A 25,843-nucleotide genomic window follows, 5' to 3' on the forward strand; every position below is an offset into this window, starting at 1 on the left:
TGATAACCTAAAACTAATTCCACATGTATTATATTTTTAAGATTCCTCTTTACCATTAATTATCTATTTTAAGTCTAGGCCTGTTCCGTATCTCTGCTACCTTTAGTAGTCTTGAAAATTGTCTTGCCCAAGTAGATTCCTGATTGAATAATTAGCTTAGAGTTTTCTTTACAACTTTGTCCACATAGATCGCTTTTGTGATGACTATCTTCTGTAACAATTCTCTGTTCCTGGGATCCCTGGGTGGCGCAGCGGTTTAGCGCCTGCCTTTGGCCCAGGGCGCGATCCTGGAGACCGGGTATCGAATCCCACGTCAGGATCCCGGTGCATGGAGCCTGCTTCTCCCTCTGCCTGTGTCTCTGCCTCTCTCTCTCTCTCTCTCTCTGTGTGACTAACATAAAAAAAAAAAAAAAAGTCTTTAAAAAAAAAAAAGAATTCTCTGTTCCTGAGAGAGAATAGACTTCAACAAGAAGTAACTTTCTCCAGTGAGAGTATTTTTTTCCATGGGTGATTATTCTTCCATTTAAATTTTCTCAACTATTTTTAAAACATTTATTTATTTATTTATTTATTTATTCATTCATTCATTCATTCATTAGAGACACAGAGAGAGGCAGAGACAAAGGCAGAGGGAGAAGCAGGCTCCATACAGGGAGCCCAGTGGGGGACTTGACCCCCTGACCCCAAGATCACACCCTGGGCAGAAGGCAGAGGCTCACCTGCTGAGCCACCCAGCATCCCTAAATTTTCTCAACTATTTTGTCTCAATTATCTGTTATCTCTTTTCTGCGATTCTCTTAAAATAGAGTTCCATGGGTCATTTTTAATGAATCTTCCTATTATGGTCCCCTAGCAAGTTTCTTCTTCACAAGTATCTGTTGTAGGAACAGGTTGCTTAGTTTGGGGGTTGATCTTCCAGCCTGAAAGAGATGGAAAAAGCAGATTATTTCCAATGCAAAGGGGAAAGTTAACTGCTGTAGTGTAAATATGATCATGAAAATGAAAAGGATCAGCTTTCTACTACACAGTTATTATTAAAATGACTTCCAATCATCTGTTTAAAGCATAGAAACATCACAATGAATTTTTATTTTATTAGCTTTTCTCCCACATCCACCTACACATGGAATATAATATAGCCACAAAATATTTTTAAAAGACCTAAATATTATACTAGATATTTTAAGGTTTAAAAAATAAGATAAAAGCAATATATGAAGGTATATAAAATATAATTCCATTTCTTTAAAACAATGACCATTGTCCCCACATGTGAATATTTATGTACATATATATGTGTGTATTTGATTACAGGAAAAATTTGTCATCATGAAGGGCTACATATGAGTCATAAAGAAAATGACAGAAGAGAGAAAAACAAAAAAGATGGAAGAGCTACATACGGGTTAAAAAAAAGAAGATGGGAAAGACTAGCATTTCTCTCATCCCCTAACAGGAGAGATCATTAAAAGGATTCATTCGTTCACCAAATATTTGTTTATTGAGTGCCCACTATATGCCAGACAGTATCTAAGTGTTAGGGATAGGTCAATGAACAAAATGAATAAAGATCTTGCTCTCATGAGCTTACATTCTAGTGAAGGGAGTTCAAAAACAAATGTACAAACAAGAATATATCTAGTATGGCAGAAGGTGATAAGCACTATGGAGAAAAATAAAGAAGGAGAAGAGAATATGGAGTGGTGGGGAGGCTTAAGAGTTGGCAATTTTAAACAAAATCATCAGGGGAGGCCTGAGAAGGTAACCCTGAAGCAGAGACCCAGAGGAAGTGAGGAAGCCAACAAGAATATATTGGTGGGAAAGAGTGCTGCAGGCAGAAGGAACAAAATGCCTGGAAATATGTTCCTGCTTGGCACTTAATATGAGTAGCAGTAGAGATAGAAAAAGTTTGAAGAAAAATGAGCATTCTGAGAAAGCAGTCTGAGGGAAGGGCTTGTGCAAAAGCAGTAAATGAAGGCAGTGAAGACAAAGCAGCAGCAGAAGCTGAAAGTATAAGTTAATGATATATTATGGGAAAGAAATGGCTGAAAGAACAGGGGCTAGGGGTATAAACCAACTTACACCTTCCAAATGAGTATTTGGTGAAGCACCTCTTACTCCACAGTCTGGATGCTATGAAGGCCCCCATTTCTAGTAGGAGAAGGAAGAACTGACCAGCGGCTCGGGATGTAGAAACTTCAAGGAAAGTATGAGAAAATTTGGAGAGTGAGGCACTTGAGATAAAAGATACAGGGCCTGGGCAGCTCAGCGGTTTAGCGCTGCCTGCGGCCCAGGGCATGATCCTGGAGACCTGGGACTGAGTCGGGCTCCCTCCATGGAGCCTGCTTCTCCCTCTGCCTGTGTCTCTGCCTCTCTCTCTCTCTCTCTCTGTGCCTCTCATGAATAAATAAATATAATCTTTTTTTTTTTTTAAAGATACAAGTGAATAGAGAAAACTAATACAGATTACAGTAGAAGGGCCTTTAAAATTAGGCAAGGACAATTCCTGGGCAAGGAAACAATATGATGTGATGTGTGCCAGACTGGAGTAAGGCAGCACCACAACCAGTGAGAGTGAGACCCATAAAGAGCTGATGCAATAAGGTAGGCAAGAAAAAAAAAAAGGAAAGCCTAGAGATAAAAGTAAGGCGGAATCCAAGAAACATGGTTAAGGAAAATACAAAGAGGTTAATGAACAGAGTAAATTCAGGCAAGAATGGAATGAGGTAAAAGCTGCCATAGGGGGCACCTCGTGGCTCAGTGGCTGAGCGTCTGCCTTTGCCTCAGGTCGTCATCCTGGGATCCTGGGATAGAGCCCCACATCTGGCTCCAGCCTGCAGCTGGCTCCTCGCTCAATGGGGAGCCTGCTTCCTCCTGTCCCTCTGCCTGCTGCTTCCCCTGCTTGTGCTCTGTGTCAAAAAAAGTAGATAAAATCTTTTAAAAAAAGAGTGCCATGGTTTCCTCTAGCTTTGAGGAATGAAACAAAAGTGTTACCTCTGACAAAAGGGGAAACTGAGGTTGAAGCCATGTGTCTCCTGCTTTCTTTCTCTGGGAAGGAAGGAGAACAAATGAAAGGAAGAGGATATGTTTAATAAAACCATGTTTAAATATTTTGAGTTTGAAGGAATAGTGAGAAATGAAATGGAGGTGCTTAATAGAGAGTGTCATTGAGGCAAAGAGAAAAGAACTGGACTCTGGTGTCCTCAACACAGAAAGGCCAATTAAAACTCACTGAATAGATGAGCTTAGATAGATGTCTTTAGGAAGGCAGTGTGATGTGGCTGTTACAAGTATGAACTCTAGGTCCAAATTATCTATTATCTGTGTTTAAATCTTATCTCTGGCTTTATCTGGCAAGTTAAATCTTTTGTGGCACAATTTTTTTTTTTTTGTCAATAAAATGACATGCTGTAAGAGAGTTGCTATGAGAATTAAAATAGTTAATAGTATATAAAATGCTATCTGGGGGAGCCTGGGTGGCTCAGAGGGTTAAGCATACTACTCTTGATTTCATCTTCAGTCATGATCTCAGGGTCATGAGATTGAACCCCATATCAGGCTCCATGTGGACCTGCTTAAGATTCTTTCCCTCCCTATCCCTTTGCCTCTCCCCTCCCTACCATGCACATTCTCTCTCTCTCTCTCTAAAAAAAAATGCTATCTGAATATTTATTAATACTATTATTAGGACAGAGTGAGTGGCCAGTGGGCTTGGGAGCCACATGTAAGAAAGGGCTGGGAAGAGGAAAAAATAGAAAGGAAAAACACTTAAAAGGAGGAAATGAGCAAGACTAGTAAAGTGTTTCAAGAATGCATATATAATGTAAATATCCAACAACTGGAGAACTAAATTATAGTATGTATGAAATTGTAATGACTTAAAAAAATAGAAAAATATTTAGTCACTCACGAAATTGTGTTATATAAAGTGAAAAAAACCTACAAATTTCAAAAATTAAAGGTGTGCTCCCATACTTTATATCACCTTTTATTAAATAGAAATTTATTCCTATATCTCTGTATATAAGATATGTATCATCCATGCTTTTGTGCATAGAAAAAAAGTACAAAAATATATACACTATATATTATCAAAGTAGTTATTGCTGAGCTGAGGATTTTTCAATGAGTTAAAAATTTATTTGTGGGGGGCAGCCCCCGTGGCGCAGCGGTTTAGCGCCACCTGCAACCTGGGGTGTGATCCTGGAGACCTGGGATCAGTCCCATGTCAGGCTCCCTGCATGGAGTCTGCTTCTCCCTCTGCCTGTGTCTCTGCCTCTCTCTCTGTGTGTCTCTCATGAATAAATAAATAAAATCTTTAAAAAAATTTTATTGGGGATCCCTGGGTGGCTCAGCAGTTTAGTGCCTGCCTTTGACCCAGGGCATGATCCTGGAGTCCCAGGATCGAGTCCCACGTCAGGCTCCTGGCATGGAGCCTGCTTCTCCCTCTGCCTGCGTCTCTGCCTCTCTCTCTCTCTATGTCTATCATAAATAAATAAGTAAATAAAAAATAAATAAATAATAAATATTTTTAAAAAATTTATTTGTGGGGACACCTGGGTGGCTCAGTGGTTGAGCATATACCTTTGGCCCAGGGAGTGATCCTGGGATCCAGGATGGAGTCCCACATTGGGCTCCCTGTATGGAGCCTGCTTCTCTCTCTGCCTATGTCTCTGCCTCACTCTGTGTCTCTCATGAATAAATAAAATCTTTAAAAAAATTATTTGCATTTGTATAATCAGATAAAAGTAATTAAAAAGAGAAGGGAAAATGAAACACAGTAGTCAAGGTTGGTAAAAACTTGAAGGAGTAAAGCTCAATGGCTCTTGGTTGAAAAGTCATGACTTTTAAGACAGAGGAGTTTTAGAACAGTTGCAAGGAAAAATTAAAATACACGCCAGGACGATGAATAGGAGCTCAACATCCAGAAATGTAGATACAAATTATAAGCTTATGAAGCCTGACACTAAAAAGGTTTTATTTTTTTTAATTTATTTTTATTTATTTATGAGAGAGAGAGAGAGAGAGAGAGAGAGAGAGAGAGGCAGAGACACAGGCAGAGGGAGAAGCAGGCTCCATGCCGGGAGCCCGACGCAAGACCCAATCCCGGGACTCCAGGATTGCGCCCTGGGCCAAAGGCAGGCGTGAAACCGCTGAGCCACCCAGGGATCCCCCAAAAGTTTTTATTTTTTAAAAAGATTTTATTTATTTGAGATAGAGCATGCACTAGTGGGCAGAGGACAGAGGGTTAGCAGAAAGTAGACTCTGCTAAGCAGGGAGTCTGACATGGGGCTCAATCCCAGGACCCTGGGATTATGACTTAAGCTAAAGGTAGACATTTAACTGATTGAGCCATTGTCTGATGTCAGATAAATCAGACATTTAACTGATTTAGGCACCCCTAAAAGAAAAATTCAAAAAATAACTAGAAAAGTCACATCAAATAGAAAAAGATTTTTTAAAAACCCCACCAAATTTATATGCATGTATGAATACAGAAAGGAAAGTATAGCCAGAATAGGATCAGACTGAGGTTTCTCCTAGGAATAAAAGACCCAGAAAAAGCAGCATGGGATGAAATGAGATACAGACAAGTAAAGAATATTGAAGATCAAAAGATGGATCCTCTCCCTGTGAAACAGCTATGACAAGAGTTAACTTAAATTTTTTTTTTCAAAAAATAAAAAAATAATAAAAATATTTTTTTTTCTCCAAAAGACGATTTTTTAAACACTAAGTGAGGGTGTCACTTGCAATGAACCTTAACATCCTGGTTCTCATCTTTTTACCTGGATAGAGGCTTCTTGAAATCTGTCTCACCACCATCCAAGGTTCTTTTCCTACCTCCAACTAGAAAATCATGTCTGGTTTGGAAACTGCAAGCCTTGTTCAGGAAAAAAGGAAATGGGACTTGACCATGTTGGTAACAAAAAGGCATTCCAGAATTCAGTGAGGTCATCAATCTTTTGGAAGGTGTGGCCAGTATAAGGAGTTCCATTTCATTACAAAAGTATCTGGGGAGTACTATGTTCCCTAGTGAACACAGTGAAATACACTGTGTCACAGAATGAATATAGGTCAACCCCCCCTACTCCCCAAAAGGGCAGAATGGAAATATCCTACAAGAGATTTTAGTAGAGATAGTCCTAAGTCTTGAGATTATTCTCAGGTATGACTTTCAAGGTAAGCCACTGAAAATCTAAATTTTTCACTCTATGAAGAACAGAGTTTTTACTTGGAAATGGGGGGTAGAATTATTCCATAAAGGATCCATAAGAAATCACAAAGCCCAGGACCCTAAGCTCCATTTGGTCCAGGAGAAAGATGAAGAGTCACAGAAAAGAAACTATTCTTACCCAGAGAGACAAGGTTCCTGATTTCTAGGTATAGATTCCCTGGTGTAGGGTCCATTAACTTCTGTCCTTCCCAATGGCCACATTCCTGAATGCCATTGATTCCTAAACATCAAGTATATTATAACAATACAATACTATCCATTACATAGCTTATTGGGAAGAAAAATACATATAGTATCAATAGGGAGATTCATGCAAACAGAAAATCCCTCATTTGGAAGGGAGCATACAAGTCATTTAGTCCCATTTCTAAGAAGGTATTTGAATATCCTCAGCAAGTAGTCACCTAATCTCCACCTAAACTGCTCCAAGGAGTAAAACTTGTTATTTTTAAAGACAGCCTACATCATTCTCAGAAGCTTTTCATGATTAGCATAAATGTTTATAATCTGAATAAAAATCTCCCTTCAAGTAACATTTAGTCACTGGCTTATGATTTGAAATTGAAAAGTATAAGTTTCTTCCTTCACTAGTTTAAAATTTTGTTAAATATATAAGACACAGAAGAATGTCTATAAAAAACCACTATAAATTGAACAACAGTGTATGCCTACCTAGCTTAAAAAAAATAAAACATTATCAGTACATTGAAAATCACCCATGTGTCCTCCCTGGATTTTATCCTTGCAGAAGTAAAACCTGTCCTAAATGTTTTGTTAAATTTTTCCTCGCTTTTCTTTATAGTTTTATAGTTTAACCAAATGTATATGTATCTCTAAACAGTACACCAATTAATTTTTCTTCTACTTTAATATTATATAAATCAATTGTATAGATCAAACTTAAATGACCATCAATTTAATATACACTGCTATGTGCATAAGACGTTATATATAAATCTAATGGTAACCACAAATCAAAAAGTGGTAATAGATACGCAAAAAATAAAAAGAAAGGAATCTATTTCACAAATGAAAGCCAGCAAACCATGAGAGAAGAAAGGAACAGAGAACTGCAGAAAAAAACTGTAACAAGTAATAAAATGTACATACCTATCAATAAATACTTTGAATGTAAATGAACTAAATGCTTCAATCAAAAGACACAGGATGACAGAGTGGATTAAAAAAAACAGACCTAGCTACATGCTACCTACAAGAGATTCTTTTCAGGCTTAATGCCACATGCAGATTGAAAGCAAAGGGATGGAAAAGGATTTATTGTGCAAATGAATGTGAAAAGAAAGCCACAGTAGTAATATTTATATTGGACAAAATAGACTTTAAAACAAAAACTTTCATAAAAGACAAACAGGGCAGCCTGGGTGGCTCAGTGGTTTAGCACCGCCTTTGGCCCAGGGCATGATCCTGGAGACCTGGGATCGACCTCCATGTCAGGTTCCCTGCATGGAGCTTGTTTCTCCCTCTGCCTGTATCTCTTCCTCTCTCTCTCTCTCTCTCTCTCTCTCTGTCTCTCATGAATAAATAAATAATAAAATCTTAAAAAAAAAAAAACAAAATCAAAATCAAAAGGAAACAACAGCTTTGAATGACACAGCAGAATACACATTCTTTTCAAGTTTACATGGAACATTCTCCAGAATAGATCATGTTAGGTCACAAGACATGTCTCAACAAGTAAAAAAGACTGAAGTCATACCATGCATGTTTTCCGACCATAATGCTGTGAAACTAGAAATAAACCACAAGAAAAAAATCTAGAAAGAACATAAACATATGGAGGTTAAATAACATGGTACTGTACAATAAAGGGCCAACCAAGAAATCAAAGAGTAAATAAAAAATACACAGACACAAATGAAAATGAAAATACAATGGTCCAAAATCTTTAAGATGCAGCAAAAACTGTGCTAAGACAGAAATTTATAGCAATACAGGCCTACATTAAGAAGCAAGAAGCAGGGGTGCCTGGGTGGCTCAATGGTTCAGAGTCTGCCTTTAGCTCAGGTCATGATCCTAGGGTTCTGGGATCGAGTCCTACACCAGGTTCTGTACAGGGAGCCTGCTTCTCCCTCTGCCTATGTCTCTCTGTGTCTCTCATGAATAAATAAATAAAATCTTTTAAAAAATAAAAAAGCATGAAGCATCTCACATAAACAACCTAGCATTATAGATTAAAGGAATTAGAAACAGAAGAACAAACAAAACCCAAAACCAGTAGAAAGAAGGAAATTAATAAAGATTAGAACAGAAAGAAATAAAATAGTAACTAAAAGAACAATAGAATGGATCTTTGAAACCAGGAGCTGGTTCTTTGAAAATATCAACAAAATTGAAAAATGTTTAGCCAGACTCATCAAAAAAGGGGGAGAGGTACTCAAACAAAATCAGAAATGAAAGTGGAGAAATAACCAAAACAGAAATATAAATGGTTATAAGAGCATATTATGAAAAACTATATGCCAGCAAATTTGACACCCTAGAAGAGAGAAATTCCTAAAAACATATAACCTTCTAAAATGAATCAGGAATAGAAAATTTGAACTATCAGTAATGAAATTGAATCAGTAATTTTAAAACTCCCAACAACCAAAAGACCAGGACCAATGGCTTCACAGGTGAATTGTACCAAGCATTTACAGATGAGTTAATACTTATTGTTCCCAAAGTATTTCAAAAAAATAGAAGAGGAAGGAAAACTTCCAAATCCATATTTTGAGGCCAGCATTACCCTGATACTAAAACCAGAAAAGACATTGCAAAAAGAACTTCATGCTGATATGTCTGATGCAAAAATCCTCAACAGAATATTAGTAAACTAAATCCAATAATACATTTAAAAAATCATTCACCACGATCAACTGGGATTTAAGGATGCAAAGGTGGTTCAGTATTCACAAATCAATCAGTGGAATGCATCACATCAGCAAGAGAAAGGATAAAAACCACATGATCATTTCGATAAATGCAGAAAAAGCATTTGACCAAGTACAAACAAAAAGTAGGTTTGTTTATGATGAAATCCCTCAAAAAGTAGGTTTGGAGGAAACATACTTCAACATAACAAAGCCATGTATAAAATACCCACAGCTAACATCATCTCATTGGTGAAAAATAGAGCATTTCCCCTAAGATCAGGAATAAGACAAGGATGTCCACTCTTATCACTTTTATTCAATATGGTCCTAGAAGCCCTAGTCACAGAAATCAGACAAGAAGAAATAAAAGGTATCCAAATTGGTAAAGAAGAAGTAAAACTTTCACTATTTGTAGATGGTATACTATATATAGAAAACCCTAAAGATTCCACCAAAAAATTATTAGAACTGATAAATGAGTTTAGTAAAATTGTAGGATACAAAATCTATATACAGAAATCCATTGTACTTTTTGCACCAATAATGAAGTAGCAGAAAGAGAAATTAAGAAAATCCCATTTTCAGTTATACCACACACACACACAAAATCTAGGGATAAACTTAACCAAGGAGGTTAAAGACCTGTACTCCGAAAACTATGAAACATTGATTGAGGAAATTAAAGATCACACAAACAGGGCAGCCCAGGTGGCTCAGCGGTTTAGCACCGCCTTCCGTCCAGGGTGTGATCCCAGGGACCCGGAATCCAGTCCCATGTCGGGCTCCTTGCATGGAGCCTGCTTCTCCTTCTGCCTGTGTCTCTGCCTCTCTCAATCTGTGTCTCTCGTGAATGAATAAATAAATGAAATCTTAAAATAAATAAAGATCACACAAAGAAATGGAAGGATATTTCATGCTCATGGAGAGGGAGAACAAATATTGTTAAAATGTCCATACTATCCCCATAGCAATCTACAGACTCATGCAATCCCTACCAAAATACCAACAGCATTTTTCACAGAACTACAACAAATCATCCTAAAATATGTATGGAACCACAAAAGATCCTGAATGGCAATCTCAAAAAAGAACAAAACTGGAAGTGTCACAATCCCAGATTTCAAGATATACTACAAAACTGTAGTGATCAAAACAGTTGGCACAAAAATAGACACATAGAACAATGGAACAGAGTAGGAAGCCCAGGAGTAAACCCACAAAAATATGGCCAATTCATCTTTGACAAAGGAGGCAAGAATATGCAATGGGAAAAAGAGCCTTCACCAAATAGTGTTGGGGAAACTGGACAGCTAGTGCAAAAGAATGAAACTGGACCTCTTTCTTTCACCATATACAAAAACAAACTAAAAAAGGATTAAAGACTTAAATGTGAGACCTGAAATCATAAAAATCCTAGAAGACAGCATAGGCAATAATTTCTCTGACATCAGCCATAGTAACATTTTTAAAGATAGATCTCCTAAGGTAAGGGAAACAAAACCAAAACTAAACTATTAAGACTACATCAAAATAAAAAGCTTCTGCATAGCAAAGGAAATAATTGACAAAACCAAAAGAAAATCTACTGAATGGGAGAAGATATTTGCAAATGATGTGTCTAATAAGGAGTTAGTATCCAAAATATATAAAGAACTGATAACAACACCCAAAAAACCCACATAACCCTACTAAAAATGGGCAGAAGACATGAGCAGACATTTCTCCAAAAAAGACATTCAAATGGCCAATAGACACATGAAAAAATGTTCAACATCACTAATCATCAGGGAAATGCAAATCAAAACCACAATGAGGTATCACCTCAAACCTGTCAAAATGGCTAAAATCAAAATCACAAGAAACAACAAGGGTTGGTGAGGATGTGGAGAAAAAGGAACTCTCTTGCACTGTTGGTAGGAATGCAAACTCGTGTGGCCACTGCGGAAAACATTATGGAAGTTCCTCAAAAAATTAAAAACAGAATTACCATATGATCCAGTAATTCCACTGCTAGGTACTTACTGAAAAAAATGAAAACACTAATTTGAAAAGATATATACACTCTTAGGTTTACTGTAGTATTATTTACAATAGCCAAATTATGGAGGCAACCCGTGTCCCATCAACAGATGAATGGATAAATATGTGGTACATATATACAATGGAATATTATTCAGCCATACAAGAATGAAATCTTGTTATTAGTAACAGGCTGTATCTAGAGACCATTATGCTAAGTGAAATAAGTCAGTTGGCAAAAGACAAATACCATATAATTCCACTCATCTGAGGAATTTAGGAAACAAAACAAAGAAAAAAAAGACAAAAACACCAGACTCTAAATTAGAGAGAACATAATGGTGGTTACCAGAGGAGAGGTCAAACAGGTGAAGGGAATTAGGAGGACATTTATCTTGATGAGCACTTAGTAATGAATAGACTTGTTGAGTCACTATATTGTACACCTGAAACTAATATAGTACAGTGTGTTAATTATACTGGAATTTAAAAAACTAAAAAATATAGCTACTTTATAGCTCTGCCTGAATAGGCCTAGATGTAGTGGCAGCCCAATAGCAATGACTACTCCTGGGACCCAGGAAAGCAGTAGGACATATATATAAAATTAGTGATTTATAATATCAATAGCCATTCTCAAAATGAACTTTTAGAAAGATCCAATTTCTACAGGTACAAAGACTATACTAAAACATAGCAAAAATCTTAAGATTTATAGGTAGAAAGTTACAATACTTTTTAAAAAGGACATTAAAAACTTGAGCTCTCTTTCCTTTTCTCTGCCATCATGGTAAGTATGGTTGACTGTTCCTTGTCATGTTTTCTCACATGGCTTTTACGATCAAGTGATTCCCAGCCAAGGAATAAAAGCAGGATGGTCCCATTCCACAGTGGATTCAGATGAAAACTGGTGATAAAATCAGATACAATTCCAAGAGGAGGCACTAGAGAAGAACCAACTTGGGTCTAAAAGAATGGCATATAAGAAGGCACGCATATTTATGTTGCATGAAGGTCATGTGCTCCTGTACTATCACTGTAAACATCCTTACTTAGACTTGTTTTATCAGGGAAATGATTTTTCTGTTACTAAGCTTCTACACCAGTAGGTTGGTTCAGTAAAAAATATGAGACCTTTTAATTGGAAAAAAAAGGACATTAAAACTTGAAAAATGGAAACCCATACCATGTTTCCAAATGGGCAGACTTAATGTATATCAATCATCTCCAAATTAATCTATAGATTAAAATAATATAATTCCAATATAATTCCAATTATAATGGCATATTTTCTAAAACTTGATAAGTTGATTATAAAGTTCTAGTGTCTATGGCCATACCACCCTGAACGTGCCCGATCTCGTCTGATCTGGGAAGCTAAGCAGGGTTGGGCCTGGTTAGTACTTGGATGGGGGTTACCTAAAGTTCTAGTAAAGCCAGTATGCTAGAATAGTCCAGAAACATTCAAAAAAGAAAAATATCAGAAACCTATGTACCTGGTACTATTTCTTTATTCTTTATTCTGTTTGACTCATTTATTTATACATTTGTGCACCAGGATCATACTGTCCTGATTAATAGAGATTTAAAGCACTAGCAGGTATCTAGTAGAATATGTTTCTGGTATCTTATCAATTTGGTTTATAATAAGGGCAGCATTTTAGATAACTGAGGAAAACATAACTCTTTGAGAAAATATTGCACAGGCATTTGGCTACTCACTTGGAAAAATAGATCTTTACGTCATTGATCCCCAAAAATAAATCCCACAATGTGATACTTTTTCTTATTAATATATGCCTGGCAAAAATGATAAAGCTTGACAGCATTTAATGTTGATATTTACACGTACTGTTAATTGCTATTTTCATTCTTAATCACTATCGATGAGAATCTTCCAAAAGGCAATTTTGAAGAATCTATCAAAATCTTTAATGTGAAAAATCTTATGATCTATATCACATTAATACAAGTTTGTAAAATATTTGTGGAAGAATTTTTGCTGTAGCATGGTATGTAAAAGCAAGGAAGTCTGCCATCAAAAGGGGAATAGATGAATAAATTATGGTACAAACATGATGCAATATACAATCATTTAAAAGAAGGGTGATCTAAAAAAAAAGGGTGATCTAGTCACATTCACACAACATAGTTTATTGAATGAATATTTTAAGCCCACTGTTGAAGACCTACTGCTCAGAAAAAAAGATATCTTTCAAAATATTACTGCTCACTGACAATGCATCTGGTCACCCGAGTTCTGATGGAGATGTACAGTGAGATTTATGTTGTTTCCAGGCCTGCTAACACAACATCCATTCTGCAGCCCATGGATCAAGGAGTAATTTCACCTTTTATAAGATTATAGCTGCTATAGATAGTGATTGCTCTGATGGATCTGGGCAAAGTAAATTGGAAACCTTCTGGAAAAGATTCACCATTCTAGATTCCATTAAGAACATTCATCATTTATGGGAAGAGGTCAAAATATCAACAAGAACAGGAGTTTGGAAGAAGTTGATTCCAACCCATATGGATGACTTTGAGGGGCTTCAGTGGGGGAAGTAACTTAAGATGTGGTAGAAACAGCAAGAGAACTAGAATTAGAAGTAGAGCCTAAACATGTCAGTGAATTGTTGCAATCTCATGATAAAATTATTTTATTTTATTTTATTTTGAGAAAGAGAGTGAGCAAGAGTGAGAGCAAGAGGGGGGCAGAGGGAGAGAGAATCTTAAGCAGGCTCTAGACTCAGTGTGGAAGCCAACTCAGGGCTTGATCTCACAACCCTGAGATCATGATAAAACTTTAACAGATGAGAAGTGGCTTTGCTTCCTATGGATAAACAAAGAAAGTGGTTTCCTGAGGTGGAATATATCCTGATGAAGATGCTGTGAAAATTGTTGAGAGGACACCAAAAGATTTAGAATATTACATGAACTTAGCTGGTAAAGCAGTGGCAGGGTGGAGATGATTGAGTCCACTTTTTTTTTTTTTTTAAGATTTTATTGAGTCCACTTTTTTTTTTTTAAGATTTTATTTATTTATTTATTTATTTATTTATTTATTTATTTATTTATTTGATTTTTTAAAAGATTTATTTATTTATGATAGACATAGAGAGAGAAAGAGAGAGAGAGAGGCAGAGACACAGGAGGAGGGAGAAGCAGGCTCCATGCCGGAAGCCCGACGTGGGACTTGATCCCGGGACTCCAGGAATGCGCCCTGGACCAAAGGCAGGCGCTAAACTGCTGAGCCACCCAGGGATCCCCTATTTATTTAATAGAGAGAGAGAGCACAAGGAGGGAGCAGCAGAGGGAGAGCATGAAGCAGGCCCCTCACTGAGAAGGGAGCCTGTTGCAGAGCTTGATCCCAGGACCGAGCTGAAGGCAGATGGTGAGTGAGCCACCTAGGTGCCCCATTCCACTTCTGATAGAAGTTCTACAGTGGGTAAAATGCTATCAAATAGTATTATATGTCAAAATGAAATTGTGAAAGGAAGAGTCAACCCATATTGTCAAATTCATTGTTGTCTTATTTTAAGAAATTGCCTCGCCACTCCAATCTTCAGCAACCTCCACCCTGACTTGTCAGCAGCCATCAGCACTGAGGCAAGACCCTCCACCAGCAAAATGATAGGGACTTGCTGACAGCTTAGATGATGGCTATTTGCATTGCTTTTTTAGACATAATGCTATTGCACACTTAATAGACTATAGTGTAAGCATAAATTTGTATGTATTCAAAAACCAAAAAATTAATTGGATTCACTTAATTGGAACATTCATTTTATTGAAGTTGTCTGAAACTTAGCATCCCATATCTCCAAGATATGCCTATAATGTCTTTAATTCTATGATATATCATATTACCATTGCCACTCTTAATTTTTTTTGGCTGGTTGATAGTGGTATCTATAGCTACCATTTTATATTTTAGGGGAAGTAAGGAAAAGAGCTATTTTTAACTATCCTAACTCATAATAGGAAATAAAACCATAAATGTCTGAAAATACATTCAATAATGAAAATTAAAACAAGATATCATCACCTGGTAAAATTACAAAGTCTGGTAACCTCAGATTTATTTTTTTTACTTTTTTAGAAAGGGAGTAGGTAGCTATTTACTTTGTAAATTGGTTATAGTCACTTTACAAGAAATTTGGCAATATTTATTAAAACCAAACATAAGTATATCCATTTATTTATTTATTTATTAGTATATCCTTTTAATTTGCATTTCTACCTCTGTAGAAACACTATCCTGTGTTCACTGTACTAGGCTAGGCTAGTTTGTTTGTACTAGGCTAAAAATGGAAACAAACTAAATGTATGTCAATAGGAGAATGAATAAATAAAAGTATGGTGTAGTCATATAGTGAAACACCATACTGTACCTAAAGAAATGTTAAAATTAAATGTGTTGACATGGGTGATTCTCAAAAATATATTAAAAATAAAAAACAAGTTAAGAGACTCCTGTCTGGCTCAGTCAGTGACACAAGCGACTCTTCATCTTGGAGCCTACTTAAAAAAATTTTTTTAATTTGTTTTTTGAAAATAAAAAAGTTGCAAATTAGACACAGTATAATACTGTTTTATAAAAATATATCTATATGCAATATGCAATATTATGTGTTTTTGGAGTAAGTATATGTAAAAGTATTTTTTATACTTTGTTATAGAAAATTTTAATGATATACAAGAGTTGAATGAATAATCAAATGAACCTCCATGTACCCATCATCAATAACATTTTGCCAATTTTGTTTTATTTATCCTTTTCCCATTACTTTTATAAGACATTGTATCACTTGTAAATACTTGAGAATGAATCTTTAAATTATAAAGATGTAAAAACTTCAATGTAATTACCATGCCATTATCACATCTAACAAAATCAACAACTCCTAATTCTCTTAATTAGTGTTTTAATATCTCTTCCTGATTATCTCAAAGCTATCTTTTACAGTTGGTTATTTAAATCCAAACCAGGTTCACACAGAGTTTCATTTTTTTATGTCTCTTAAGCCTCATTTATTCTGTAATCATCTCTTCTTTTTTTCCCTCCTTGACAATCATTTATTGGAGAGAGTGTCATTTTACTGTAGAATATCCCACATTATGGGACACATGGGTGACTCAATGGTTGAGCGTGGGCCTTCAGCTCAGGGTGTGATCTCAGGATCCAGGATGGAGTCCCACATTGGGCTCCCTGCAGGGAGCCTGCTTCTCCCTCTGCCTGTGTCTCTGCCTCTCTGTCTCTCATGATTAAATAAATAAATCTTAAAAAAAAAAAAAAGAATATCTCACATTCTGATATGGCTAATTTTGCTTTTTCCTACTGTTTATTTTTTTATTTATTTATTTTTTTTTCCTACTGTTTACATTGTGCTGTTATCCTCCAGGATTTCCTGTAAACTGCTAATTGAATCTAGAGAGGCCTAATTATATTTAGGATCAAGTTTTTAGCCAGAATTCTTAGATGATGCTGTGTACTTCCTACTGCATATCATAAGGCTAATTTCTAGTTGTCTTTTCTCGGTGCTAAGGTTCAGGCTGTGAAACTATTTTGGAAAATTCTAAAAATATATACTCTAGTGACAACAGTAGTTCCACAGAGGAAGATAAGGAAATTATATTAAGGGTGGTGATCAAAGAAGTCTTTAGATTTACCTGTGAAGCCTGTGGTTTTGTTTCAATTGAAAACTGATTTATATTTTATTTTTATCTTGTATAAAATACAATGATTAAAGAAAAGTGGGCAAAAAAATACAAAATTTCACAACAGGAAATGCAATGCTCAATAAACATGAAAAGGTAGTATCAGCAATCATCAGTGAAAAATCAATTTCATTAACCAATTTCATTCATTAATTTAAGAAAGTGATATAATAAAAAGTTCTAACAATACCAGATGTGACAGGATGTGGGGAAGTATTGCCAGTGAGGGGGTACCTGGGTGCTCAGTGGTTGAACATCTGCCTTTGGTTCAGATTGTGATCCCCAGCAGGATCCTGGGATCAAGTCCAGCATGGAGCTGCCCACAGGGAGCCTGCTACTCCCTCTGCCTATGTCTCTGCCTCTCTCTGTGTCTCTCATGAATAAAATCTTAAAAAAAAAAAAGGAAAAAATATGGCTGGTGAGTCTAGACAAATAGTAAAGAAAAAGAAAACATATAAGGGTATAACAACTGTAAAGACAATTTGGTGGTAAATACTTATATGTTTAAAGCCTTATGCTTTTGACTCAGTGATTCAGTCAGTGACTTGAATGTGTGTGCTGATGCCTGGTAAAGGGATTTGGGCAACTAACTTCCTTCAGTTTTGGTTAACTTATTTTAAACCGGGCAAATGATTCTGTTTTTCTTTCTCCCTCTTAACGGGAAGAGTCCTCTGCCAATCACCAGCTAAATGACCAGCTACTTCTTGCTCCTGTGTCAGATTCTTTTCCCAGGATATTTTAGGGTGTTGTAACTTTATAAGTCTTGATCTCACAAAACAAGATGACCAAGATCAGGTGATGCATAAACCTGAATTGCTATCTAAAATACAAGAGATTATTCCTTGTGTCATCTTCATGGCCACAGCCCAATGCAGCAACACCCAATATATGCAATCATAAATATGCCCAGGTACAGAGATTTAAAGGCGATTGTCTGGGGACATGTTGGTGGCTCACCGGTTGAGCCTCTGCCTTCCACTCAGGTCGTAATCCGGAGGACCTGGAATCGAGTCTCACATCGGACTCCTCAGAGGGAGCCTGCTTCTCTTTCTGCCTATGTCTCTCTCTCATGAATAAAAACTTAAAAAAAAAAAAAAAAGCTAAACTAAAAGGGATTATCTGAAGCCTGACTCTGCATTAAAATGAGTTTATAGAAAAGTGACTCGAGGGGCAGCCCGGGGCGGGGCTCGGCGGTTTAGCGCCGCCTTCAGCTCATGGTGTGATCCTGGAGACCCGGGATCCAGTCCCACGTCGGGCTCCCTGCCTGGAGCCTGCTTCTCCCTCTGCCTGTGTCTCTGCCTCTCTCTCTTTGTGTCTCTCATGAATAAATAAATAAAATGGAAGGAAGGAAGGAAGGAAGGAAGGAAGGAAGGAAGGAAGGAAGGAAGGAAGGAAGGAAAAGAGAGAGAGAGAAAGAAAGAAAGAAAGAAAGAAAGAAAGAAAGAAAGAAAGAAAGAAAGAAAGAAAGAGAAAGAAAGAAAGAAAAGAAAAGAAAGGTGACTTGATTCGCGCCAGAGAGAATACCACCTGTTAGGTAGCACATGTCTGGACATGGGACACTCGAAGGGCAACCACTCGCACCGCCCTCTGCACTTTAGGGGACCCCACGAGATTCCCCTATCAGCCTCCTCCTCCTTCTGGGTCTAGGGGGGCCCCGGGTACCTGGGGGTGAACGTCCATACACACAGGGGCTGACCCGCAAGGCCTTCTGGGTACTAGGCTCCCACCCCAGCCTTGAAGTCGCCGAGCTCCGGGTGCTCCCGACGGTAGTCACCTATACTTCCGCTCTAGCGCCTCGGCCCCGCTGGTCAGTGGCCGGCCAATCCAGGGCAAGAGGCTTGTCCAGCCCCAGGAGAGGCAGGGTGGCGGGAAACGGCAATCCGGCTCCCAGGGAACCAACGGGATCCACAGAACTTGGCGCCACTTTCGTCACAATGGCGCTGGCTGCGGGGGGGGGGGGGGGGCTAGGGGTGCCCAGTGCGCGTGCGCAGTACCGCGCTCCCGCCTGCGCGCGGGGCTTGGTTCTACTTCCGGCGTCGGTGAGGCGCTTCTGGCCCTCTGGGCTCCCAGCGCGTGTGGCGTCGGATGTCCCTGAAGGTGGCAGGCGCCGAGGAAACCAACACAGACTTCAAGAGCCTTTGTAACGTAGGTAAAGCCTTTGATCCCTGGCAGTGGTGGCACATGGTGGCCAGACCTTAGCTCGTCCTTCCTGTAGATCCTGGAGTGAAAGCCCTGTCTGCATCCCGTGCTCTAACATGGGACTTCCTTTCTTGGCTGTTGGGCCACGTATTCCTGCTGGCGCTGCAGCAGTTCTGTTCTCAATACTTAGAAAAGTATTTTCCAGCCCCTTGGTTAAGTTGGGGACATTCAGGTTCTTTGAAGCTGCTCCCCTTAAGCAGGAGAAGGCAGTCTCTCTCTAGACTGTTTTCCAGCCTGGGGGCTGCAGGTTCTCCATCTGCCTCCCTGGTAGCTCGTGTCCTCTTTTGGATCCACTCCTCCTGGCGTTCTCTTTTGCTCTGTTCCTTGCATATCATCAGTAGTCATTAACATGTAGACAACTGCTGTATTGCTATCTATAGTTCAAACTAGAGTTCTAGACCCATCATAATGATTTTTTAAAAAGATTTTATTTATTCATGAGAGACACAGAGAGAGGCAGAGACACAGGCAGAGGGAGAAGCAGGCTCCTTGTGGGGCAAGCCCGGTGCAGTACTGGATCCCAGAAGTGATCCTGGGATCATGCCCTGAGCGGAAGGCAGACGCTCAACCACTGCCACCCAGGCTTCCCGACACATCATAATGATTAACATGTGTAGAATTTATTATGCACTGCACAGTTATAGTTTGCACACACTAATTCATTGAATTTTCACAATGACCTATCAAGTATTTATGTTATTATCCCATTTTTCAGACGAAGTAGTACAGAGAGATTACCTAACCTGCCCAGGGCCCATCTAAACACCTCAAACTGAACCTGTCCCAAATTGAACTTACTGTCTTCTTTTGTCACACAGGCTACCCCATTTTATTCATTTCAGGCAATGCTACTGGCTTCTGTGGGGTTGGAGGAAACTTTTTTTTTCTTTTAAGATTTTATTTTTTTATTCATGATAGAGAGAGGGAGAGACAGACACAGGCAGAGGGAGAAGCAGGCTCCATGCAGGGAGCCCGACGTGGGGACTCGATCCCAGGTTTCCAGGATCACGCCCTGGGCTGAAGGCAGTGCTAAACTGCTGAGCCACCCGGGCTGCCCCAGGAAACTTGTTTTTATATGGATGTACCTACTAGATGATTGTGAATAATATGCTGCATTCTGAGATAGCCTACAGTTGCTTCTAGGCTAGGGTTCTGGAGTCCCAGAGAAGTTTTCCACATTTATTAAATTTTTATCCATTTTCTTCACTGTTTTCTTATAAATCAACTGTTTTCTTACTTTATACATAGAAAAAAAATCTATGTCATCTGTGCAGTTTCTATATTAGGGTTCTCCAGAGAAGCAGAGCCAACAGGATGTGAAATAGCTCCAGTGAGAATGCAGAGAAATGGGCACCTAGATGGCTCAGTCAGTAGAGCATGTGACTCTTGATCTCCAGGTTGTGAGTTTGAGCCCCATGATGGGTGTAGAAATTATTTAAAAATCTATTTTTAAAAAAGGAATAGAGAGAGAGAAGGAAGTCCATTCATTGATTATTTTAAAAATTGGCTCATACAACTATGGAAGCTGAAAAGTCCCAAGATCTATAATTGGCAAGCTAGAGTCCCAGTCTGGGTCTGAATGCTTAAGAACCAGGAGAGCCAATGGTTTAAGTTCCCATCTGAAAATTGGCAGGCTTGAGACCTGGGAGAGCTGATATTTCTGTCCAAGTTTGAAGGCCAGAAAAGACCAATGTTCTGGCTCAACAGTCAGGCAGAAGGAGTTCCCTCCTACTCAGCTTTTTTATTCAGTTCACATCTTCAATGGATAGAATGGAGCCCATCTACTTTAGAGAGGGCAGTCTCCTTTACTCACTCTAGATTCAAGTCTCCTTTACTCACTCTGAAGATTCAAGTATTCATCTCATCCAGAAATATCCTCTCAGACACACCCAGAATAATGTTTGACCAAAAGTCTGGACACCCCATGGCCCAGAAAGTTGACACATAAAATTAACTGTCACATTTCTCTATAGTGCAAATGTTTTTATATAAAATAAAATGTTAAAAATAAAATAAAATAAAATAAAATGTTAGTTATGGTCTGTGGTTCTTTAACATTAATTAAAATAAAACTATCTTTCTGGAGTAATTTTTCATATGGATGATTAAATCAGAATTCTTTGTGATCTTCATTTCATGTGCGTTCATATGTGGACTCTTTCCTGAAAGCTCTGTAGTAAAATAAACTTCGATCTGAAGCTGCTTTTCCTGTTTGAATTATTTTGTAAAAAAAAAAAAAAGTCAACTTGACATCAGACGATACCTCTTGTTATCTAGCTACCTTTTTGACAAGTCTTCATGTTCCTAGGACTTTTCCACAGTGAACTTTTGACAGCATTATATAAATCTTCCATTATACCCCTAGGTTTTTTTTCTGCTTTAGAAAATTCCTCAGATCAGATCTCTTGGGCAGGTGATGGGGGATGAATCTATTCTCTGATGTGTGGGAGAAGACAGAAACTCTGCTTTGTTTTTATGTGACTTCATACAACTCCAGAAAATGTCTCCTATCCACCAAAAAGGAGACCAGTCCTATGAGACCTGCACAGGTAAGCTTCTGACTTGTGATTAATGTTGGTGAAATGAAGCTGAAATCTATCTGTGTATCTATATCTGTAAATGAGACACACTGACCTTTATCTTACTGTATGTTTTTCACATATTTCTCTACAATTGGAAGGGATTAATAAATTAGGTTATAAAAACTTAAGGTAAAGGAGTTCTGATTAATTTATAGAGAGTAGTAGGAGTTTTAAAAATTAATATAAGGAAACTCTAGGACTCTAAGAGACTAACTTCTAATTCTCTGAATGTAGCCTTTTTGGGAAAACAAAAATAAAACTTCTCATAGAAACACTAGTATAGAGAGATTTTTACATAAGAACCCAAGTGCCCATAATCAAGGTGGTTCTGTAAACAAATAAGACTGGCTTGATGATTTTGGTTTAAAAAGAGCCATAAGTTTCTTCCTAAGTTTTGTTAATTTAGAATATACTGTAGGCATGCATTCTCTATTTTGTAAGATTTAGCATGTTTCTGATCACCAATCCCATATATATGGGATTTTTCCATATATATCCAAGAAATTCTCAGACACCAGGTGGGTGTTCTCTTATTTAACTTAATTCTGATGCAATTACCTGGAGATAGCCTCAGATTCCAGAGGCTAAGGGCTCAGTCCTATAAGACTGCCCCCCACTCCAGTTGCCAGTCATAAATCCAGGTTGTCACCTGTGCTTCAGACTAATTCACCATAGACTGGAGGTTCCATGGACCCACCCTTGGGTTCAACTAATTTGCTAGAGCAGCTCACAGAACTCAGAGACATTTCACTTATTAGGTCACCAGTTTATTATAGAAGGATATAACTCAAGTACTGCCAAATGGAAGAGATGTAGAGGGCAAGGGGTAGGGAAGGAGCATAGAGCCTCCCTTCTTCCCCTGCAGGCACACCACTTTCCCCAAAACTCCACATTGTCACCAACCTGGGTTTGAGTTTTTATGGAGGCTTTGCTAACATAGTCTTGATTGCTTAGATTTTTGGCCATTGATGACTGATTCAATGGCCAGTTGTCTCTAGCCATTGTCCGCTTCCCCCAAGGTCAGGGAGGTGGGGCTGACAGTTTCAAGTCCCTAACCACAAGGATATTTCTCCTAGCATCTAGCCCCCATCCTTAGGTAATGTCCAAAAGTCATCTCATTAACACCACAGAAAATCACCAGTCTTATCACTTAGGAAATGTCAAGGGTTTTAGGAACTCTGCCAGAAATGAGGACAAAGTTTAAATATATATATTTATTATCATAAATCATAATGTAATACTTGGGTTTGCCTTCTCATAGAGGGCTTAGTTGATCTAAACTTCTAGTTTTCCTTATCTGCTCAGTTACATTACTTCCACATGTTTAAGATTATGAAAAATTCAACATTGGTGTTCAATTCCATATACTTTGAACATCAAATTGGAACTTTAATTTAAAAGTCCACTTAAAGGTTATCTGACACTTTGGGGGAATATAACTTTGTTTAACTTACTATTTAATATTCAGTAGGGCCAAACTCTGGAGCCTTTTTTTTTTTTTTTTTTTTTTGGTTAAAAACCAAAAAACTGTGATAAATCGCAAATGATTTATGTTTGGTAGAAAAGAAAGCTCCAAAGTTTGTGGTTTTATCGCCCTGTAGGACATTAGCCAGGTTTGTATCTAGTTTAGCAAGCTAATCCCAACATGTTTTCCCTCATTGACTATATATACACAATCTCTGGTAACCATCTTTGAATCAGCCTTATTAACCTGGTAGTTCCCTCATTAATGAGGTCAATAAATTTTTGATCCCTCCCTTCCATATCCATACTTTCCAGAATTAACTCCAGATTAACTTACAAGACCCTTCAAGATCTGAGATCGTTACATCCTCAGTTATCAGTGTTGCTTTTATTCTCTAAGCTCTAGGCATAATTAGCTAAACCAAACATAGTTCCTGAAATACATCACCCTCCACCTCCGACATGGCTTCGTCTGTCTACAATATCACCCCTTCCCACCTATCTTCTTCACCATGTAATTCCCTTTTTTGGGGACTCAGCTATGATGGCATCTTCCTGGTGTTTTGGATGCTAACTTCTCTGACCAAGAAAGGCTGGGTTGGGTGTCCTTTTACTTCTATGGTCTCTTATTCACCTGTATAACAGCTCTTATCACACCGTATTGTGATTGCTTATTGACTTGGCTAAGTCTCTAAGAGCAGAGTCTGCATCTGACTCAATTTTATCCCTTGGCACCTAGCACATACCTAACACATAGTGCCCAGAACATAGTGTAGTCACTCAGAAGTACTTGCTGAATAATCCTGGGTGTAGATATTGAGAGGAATTGCAAAAAATAGGAGACCAAAAGGCTCAATGAGTATGGAGAAGTGAGCAGGGAGTCAGGACGTGATGGTAGCAAAGAGGGGGGAAGAAGTGGTATAGTCAGAGGCTTGGAGAAGGTGTTTATATATGAGGGGTGATGAGGAAGGCCTAAAAAATGCAGGGTTGCTATACCACCTTCTAGTTCTACAATGTGTGGAGAGCAGGAGAGCAAGTTTCCTTTCCTGCAAAGAGCTGCAAAGGAGATGATTATTCCTGGTCCTCACTTGAGGTTGGATAGGGACACATGACATGCTTGGGGGAATAAAATTGTGAGTGGAAATGAAGTGCATCAGTGCAAGACCCTTTACATTCCTCCTCTCCTTCTAGCATGGCAAAAGCAGTGTTTGAGATGGTGGCCACTTCATCAGATTATGATGAGGAGAAGGTTCTTGCCAGCCCAAAACAAATAGGTCACACAGGCAATCATCAAGAATTGATGTTGTAGGGAGAAGGCCAAAACAGATAACGATATAGTCATGGTTTGCTAAACTCACAATCCAATTACATGATGGAGAAAATATAGGAGACCTTTCTCTGATCTCAATTCAGGTGGACCATATCACATACAACCTTCCTCTTCTTAGCACTCCTACTACTTTAGGGTATCTGGGAGTAGCTGTAGTCAGACTCCCCCACCATCAAGTAAACCTCAGGATATTTCCCTCTCCAGGGTGCCTGGGTGGCTTAGGGGTTGCCTTTGGCTCAGGTTGTGATCCTGGGGTCCTGGGATCGAGTTCCACATCAGGCTCCAGGGAGCCTGCTTCTCCTTCTGCCTGTGTCTCTGTGTCTCTGTGTGTCTCTCATGAATAAATAAAATCTTTAAAAAAATGATTTCCCTCTCCATCAATTATGACCATCACATATGACTGAATGGGACTCATGCTAAGTTGTTACACATACATGGCTCTAAATGTAAAAGGAGATATAATTAAAGACTTAGAAACCAGGGTGCTAAAATCCACTTAAATCTGCCCTTTTCCGGGATCCCTGGGTGGCGCAGCGGTTTAGCGCCTGCCTTTGGCCCAGGGTGCAATCCTGGAGACCCGGGATCAAATCCCACGTCAGGTTCCCGGTGCATGGAGCCTGCTTCTCCCTCTGTCTGTGTCTCTGCCTCTCTCTCTCTCTGTGTGACTATCATAAAAAAAAAAAAAAAATCTGCCCTTTTCCATATGAGCATTAAAAATCTATCTTGGTGTTTATGTCCACATGCACATGAGGTCCTTTGAAGTAAGATCCCTGGAAATTAAAAGCTAAGTTTGTCAACCCTTCTGAGTTGCCATTAATCTGAGGGAAACCTCAATTCATGGAGAGGGACAAACAAGTCGGGTAATCCATGTTTAAACTACTTATTTTCTTGATCTTCCTCCTTGCAGGGCTATAGAAGGCAGAAAGCCCTCATTATTATTATTTGTAAAGATATTTATTTATTTATTTATTCATTCATTCATTCATTCATGAGAGACACACAGAGAGAGAGAGACAGAAACACAGGCAGAGGAAGAAGCAGGCTCCATGCAGGGAGCCTGATGTGGGACTGGATCCCAGGACTCCAGGATCATGCCCTGGGCCTAAGGCAGACACTAAACCACTGAGCCACCCAGAGATCCTCAGCCCTCATTCTGTACTCTATTAGTAAGTTAAATCTCTGTTCTGGACTGCGGAGGCCTAGATCCTGAGATAGCTGGGGTTTTTTTGTTTGTTTGTTTTTTCTGCTCAGTACACTTTCCCTTCTCCCCCTCTGGTAACAATTCTTGTGGGAAACCCCTAGCCATAGTGATTAGCTCGATGGGTATGTGATCCAAGCCATTCAATCAGAATCTACCCTGCAACTTTTAATGGAACCGCAGACAATAAATAGTCTTTTGAATCAATTAGCTGTC

At 38.5% G+C, this 25,843-nt stretch overlaps 1 protein-coding gene across 1 annotated transcript in view; it reads right to left on the reverse strand.

Moving 5' to 3' along the window:
- Positions 1–550: 550 nt before the first annotated feature.
- The window catches only part of ZNF286A (zinc finger protein 286A), a 78,637-nt gene continuing 53,344 nt past the window's right edge, over positions 551–25,843 (reverse strand). Inside the window, exon 7 of the mRNA XM_072821038.1 lies at positions 551–920. The gene's annotated coding sequence lies outside the window, so the exon portion shown is untranslated. The remainder of the gene's footprint in view (positions 921–25,843) is intronic.

This window comes from Canis lupus, chromosome 3 (assembly GCF_048164855.1).
Source record: "Canis lupus baileyi chromosome 3, mCanLup2.hap1, whole genome shotgun sequence".
In the NCBI taxonomy this organism is placed as follows: domain Eukaryota; kingdom Metazoa; phylum Chordata; class Mammalia; order Carnivora; family Canidae; genus Canis; species Canis lupus.